Source organism: Suricata suricatta, chromosome X, assembly GCF_006229205.1.
Source record: "Suricata suricatta isolate VVHF042 chromosome X, meerkat_22Aug2017_6uvM2_HiC, whole genome shotgun sequence".
NCBI lineage: Eukaryota > Metazoa > Chordata > Mammalia > Carnivora > Herpestidae > Suricata > Suricata suricatta.
The window spans coordinates 67,398,092-67,403,422 of record NC_043717.1 but is presented as its reverse complement, the minus strand read 5'-3'; the positions used below and the strand labels follow the sequence as shown (position 1 = coordinate 67,403,422).

Here is a 5,331-nt window from a genome sequence, read left to right as displayed (position 1 = left end):
TCCTTTAACCTTTGACCCTTTCCTTAACCTTTAACCTTAACATTTTTAAAGGTATTGTCGATTTTTGTCTGGTAATTCCATCCTCTCTCATTTCTGTGTCTTTTTATATTGTCTGATATTTCTTCTGGTTATAGGTCAGATTTTCCTGCTTCTTCACTTGTGTAGTAGTCTTTTTAATTGTTTGCTAGATATTGGGACTGTTTTATTGTTGAGAGCCTGGATTTTACTTTTATTTTAAAGAATGTTAATTTTGTTTTGGGAGGCAGTTAAGTCAGTTCCAGATTAGCTTCAAACTTTCAAGACTTGTTTATAAGTTTTGTTATGGTAGGCCTAGGATAGCTTTTACTGAAGGGCTAGGTTAGCACTACTACTAATGTGTGATCATCCTGGGGTCTTTACTTAAATTTATGGATTCTCAACATTTCTCTGCTCTGGCTGGAAATCAAACATTTCCTAGCCATATATGAGCTCTAGGAATTGTTCACTTTACAGCTTCCTAGCAGTTGTTCTTTGCCCATCCTCATTGGAGTTTTGCTTTATGTGCATAGAGCTCAGTATGTATCAAAGATTCAAGGGAGCTGTTAAGCTACTTTCTAGAGTCCTTTCTTTGCATATCTCTTTCCTCTCCACTACTCTGCTCCACTAATTATAGGCCTCAGCCTCCCTGAATTCTGATTTCTAACTCTTCAAATCAGCAAGATCACTGTGTTGTGCTTGGACTTTCCATCCCTATGCTGTTGTCCAGAAATTGCCTCTAGGCAACAAGCTGAGACAACCATAGAGATTGCCTTATTTGTTTTCCTTCTTTCAAAAAGTGCAGTCTTGTACTGCCTGTTGTCTATTGTCTGAAAACAATTTTCTCCTATATTTCACTCAGTTTTCTAGTTTTTTTATGGTAGGATAACAAGTCCAGTGACAATTTCTCTGTCATGAATGTAGATGGAAATTCTATTCATAAAAAGTATAATAGTTGTGGGATGCCTGGGTGTCTCAGTCCGTTAAGTGGCCAACTTCAGCTCAGGTCATGATCTCATGGTTCTTGGGTTCGAGCCGTGGATCCGGCTCTGTGCTGACAGCTTAGAACCTGGAACCTGCTTCAGATTCTGTGTCTCCCTCTCTCTCTGCCCCTCTCTCACTCATGCTCTATTTCTCTCTGTTTCAATAATAAATAAAAACATAAAAATATAAAAAATATAATAATTGAAATAAAAAATATGACCAATGGAGTCAATACCAGTATAAATTTAGCGAAGAAACAAAGTAGTGAGTTAAATATAAAATTGAAGAACTTTCCCAGAAGGTAGCAGGAAAGGGTAAAGACATAGAAAATATAAAAGAAACGCTATAGGATATGGAAGATGGAAGTAAAATTCCAACATCAAATAAAAGGAGTTCAAGAAATAGAGAAAATTTAAAATAGGGATAAGTAACTATTTTAAGAAATAATGGACAAATTATGGAAAGAGCCCAAATATCCATGGATTGATTAATGGATAAAGATGTGCTTTATATATACAATGGAATACTTCTTAACAATGAGAAAGAATGAAATCTTGCCATTTGCAACAATGTGGTTGGAATTGGAGGCTATTATGCTAAGCGAAATAAGCCAGTCAGAGAATGTTTTCATTCATATGTGGAATTTGAGAAACTTAACAGAAGACCATGGGGAAGGGAAGGGGAATAATAGTTTCAACCAGAGAGGGAGGAAAACTGTAAGAGACGCTTAAAAACGCAGAACAAACTGAAGGTTGATGAGTGTTCTGCGGTGATGGGGAATTGGTGATGGGCATTGAGGAGGGTACTTGTTGGGACAAGCACTGGGTGTTGTGTGTAAGCAATGAATCATGGGAATCTACTCCTGAAGTCAAGAACACACTATATACACTATATATTAGTTAACTTGACAATAAATTATATTTTAAAAAAAGAAATAATGGAGACAAATGTTTTGGAATTGAAAAATAATGAAAGACTTCATGTCGTAAAGAGTCATAGAGTGTCAAACAGGAGAGAAAAGGAAAACCTATAGTAGATACTCTATAATAAACATAAAGATCATCAAAGAGAAAATTATAAAAGTGTCTTGAAAGAACAAACAGTGCACCTACAAAGGGACAAGAATCAGGTTGATCTCAGACTTCTCAATATCAGCATTAGATGTAAAAAGAAGATAAAGTATCATTGGGGAGATTAATAGGTAAGCTTCAGAGAGGAAAAGCCTGGGAGGGAGGGGAAACCAGAGGAAGAACTGAATTAATAGATAATTGATCAAAAGCTTCCACAACTATCCTTTAATGGTACAAAAGGACTTGCACATATCTTCCAATGCCAGAGTCCAGCTCCTGCAGGTCCAGAGATCCACCAAAGGATGATGGTGTAGGCCAAAGAGAGAGTGAGGGAGCCTTGCCTTTCATTCTGGCCACCAGGAAGGCCCCCCCGCCCATCTGGCAGGCGTCTCCACCTTGTCTGGTTCTCAAGGTTTATTATGGCAAAAGGCACAAGGACAATAAAGGGCAATAAATGATTTCCCATAGATAAGTTTTACAATTTTAGCCACAGGCACTCATGGTGTCATAGGTATTTTTACAAAACCTCAGGTCTAGCCTCAAGGAAGCGACCTTTAACCAAGAGGCAAACAGCATTGTTTAGTAAAGGTCAGTTTTTTATGAGTAAGGGTCATTAGGCTGTTTACAACTCTAAGAGAAAGTTCCCAGAAAAACAGGTTCTCAGGAGATATGTTTGCTCTCATAGTCCCAAAGATAATTGATACATTTTATCGCAGTAGTGACTATCACAAAGGCATTCAGGCCCAGAAGTTATTCAGTTCAGTATTGCTTAGGGAAAAATTATGTGTTGCATTAGGGTGTATCTAGTTTACTTATCTTTTCCCTGACCAGGTGCAATTACACCTCAGGGACAGGGCAGGGGTACAGGCAGCTCCTGACACTATCAGCAAGGCATTTTTAGGTTTGGTGCACAAGCAGAAATGAAAGTTTCAAGAGGGTAGATTTTGGGAGCTATCTGGGGGCAAGAGACCGTGCAAACTTGCTGTACCCTCACCAGGAATTTTCAGTCTACTGGTGAGTTCAAATAGCTCCCAATATTCCAGATCAGAAAATTAGGCATGAATTTTCCCCACTGGATCCCATCATTCTCCTCTGGAGTTAAAAGAATAATTTCATCTTACATGTGTACTACATTTTATACATTTAAAAATATATGAATATTCATTACCACATTTAAACTTTTTTGGAATAGACAGCTCAAATGTTACTGTGTTCAAGTAGTGTTGTTTGCCTTATTGTATAGACCAGAAAGTTGAGACTCATTAAAATTATGCCATGAATTGTTCACAGAGCCAAACGTAGACCCCTACATCTCTAACTCCCACATTTATGCTGTTTCTTCAGCATAGTGAAGGAGCATGAAAACTCTGGAGAGCTGGGTGGATCGTGAATTTGCTTGGAAAGGCCTTTTGGCTAGGAGTGGACATTCTTAAGTGAAAAATTAATTGTGTAACTCATGAGAAGGCTGTATTTGGCTTATGTAACATGATTTTCCTAAGCTCTGATATATGATCCAATAATGAAAAAAACATCTCTTTTCCCACTTGGAATTCTTGTTAGTCATTTTGTGGATAATGTTTTATTGAGATAATTATTGTAAATGTGACACACATGAAGTGTTGAAATTGCATTTTTAGAGCATAAATTTATGATAATGAATTTTATGGCAACTCATACAAATCTCCTTGTCTCAAAAGCTACAAGCAGGAGAGATATAACTGTCTGTGAGAGAAATGAAAAAGAGAAAGAAACCTTTCTTCTCATTTTTCTTTCTTAAGTATGAAATGTTTCTTTCCCATAGAGCTAATAAAAGGCCTTTCATGTTGTTAGCTATACATGGACATTCTTTTTACCAACTACACTAAGGTTCCAAAAGTCCCAGTGAAAGAACAAAAAAGGGAATAATAATTCTCAGAAACTGGTTGAACACTACAATCTCGATACCTCCTAATTAGAAGGAAATGGAATCACAAATGCAGCAGTGTGTCAGCCCTATAATTTGTCTCCTCTTTGGTAGAGTTATGAGCTTTAGAGAATCTGCTCTATCAGTGTAGAATGTGGTCTCCTGATTTTGTAACTATGCTTTAATTTGTGTCTCCATTTGAAAGCTGTACTCTGTGAGAATCTGGAAACCCCTATCTCCCCACTCAAACACATAGATATACACACACTCCTCTAGTAGAACCTTCATGCTATGAAAGCACAGCCTTGGCATAGGTCATTAAAAATTAAGATAGAAATACAGATGAATGGAGTCTGAATTGTATGTGAGGACATTTCAGAGCCGTATGTATCAAAATTACAAACAGGACAAATAAGGAACCTGATCTAATAGTGCAGTCCAAAATGGGAGTTCCAGAGTGCCCTTTCAAAGATTAGGATCCACTCAACCTGCCTTTAGGAATAAGGTCCCCAGAAGAACAATACCCAGAAGAATGTTCTACAGAACCCCACCCAATCTCATTCAGAGAATAAATGCTTTGGAGCATTCTAGAAGATGCCAAGGAAGATGGTGGCAATTGACTGTGAGATGGAGAGCACAGGACCCAAGGGGCATGTAAGCTCCTTGGCTTGATGTAGCACTGTCAACTATTATGGAGATGTACTTTATGATGAGTACATCCATCTCCCCTGCCACATTATGGACTACTGGACCAGATGAAGTGGCATCTGTACACAGCACATGATGAATGCTATACCCTTCAAGATCACACAGACCCAGATCTTGAGGATATTCACAGGGAAGATAGTGGTGGAGCATCACTTCTACAACTTCAAAGCCCTGTAGTACTTCCATGCCAAGTCCCTCACCTGCAACACCTCCCATATTCTCCCAAACCTCAAATGGAAGGCTGACTACCAGGAGAATGCTACCATGCCCCTGAAGCATCTCACCAAGAAGCTCCTGAACTGGGAAATCCAGACTGGGAAAAGTGAACATTCCTCTGTGGAAGACGCTTAAGCCACTATGGAGTTATATGAGTTGGCTGAGGTAGGATTGGAAAAGCCTGGCCCACAATACCCCAATAGACTAGTGGCAGTGGGAACGCTGGTGACTTGGGGAGGCAAAGGCAGCACCACACTAAGGAGAAACAGGGCCTTTGACCATTGGACACCTCTACCAGCTCCACCTCTTTGCAAACTCCAGTTGTGAAGGAGAGAGAGGCTCCACCCAGACATAATATTGATTGAAATTTCACCTGAAGTGTTGTGTTTTGTGTCTGGTTAAGCATCCAGTGAAGGTGGAAGCCTCCATGTCAGA

At 39.0% G+C, this 5,331-nt stretch overlaps 1 pseudogene; it reads left to right on the top strand.

Moving 5' to 3' along the window:
• The first annotated feature begins 1,785 nt into the window (after nt 1-1,785).
• On the top strand, nt 1,786-5,104 carry LOC115283440 (annotated as a pseudogene).
• Nucleotides 5,105-5,331: the final 227 nt, after the last annotated feature.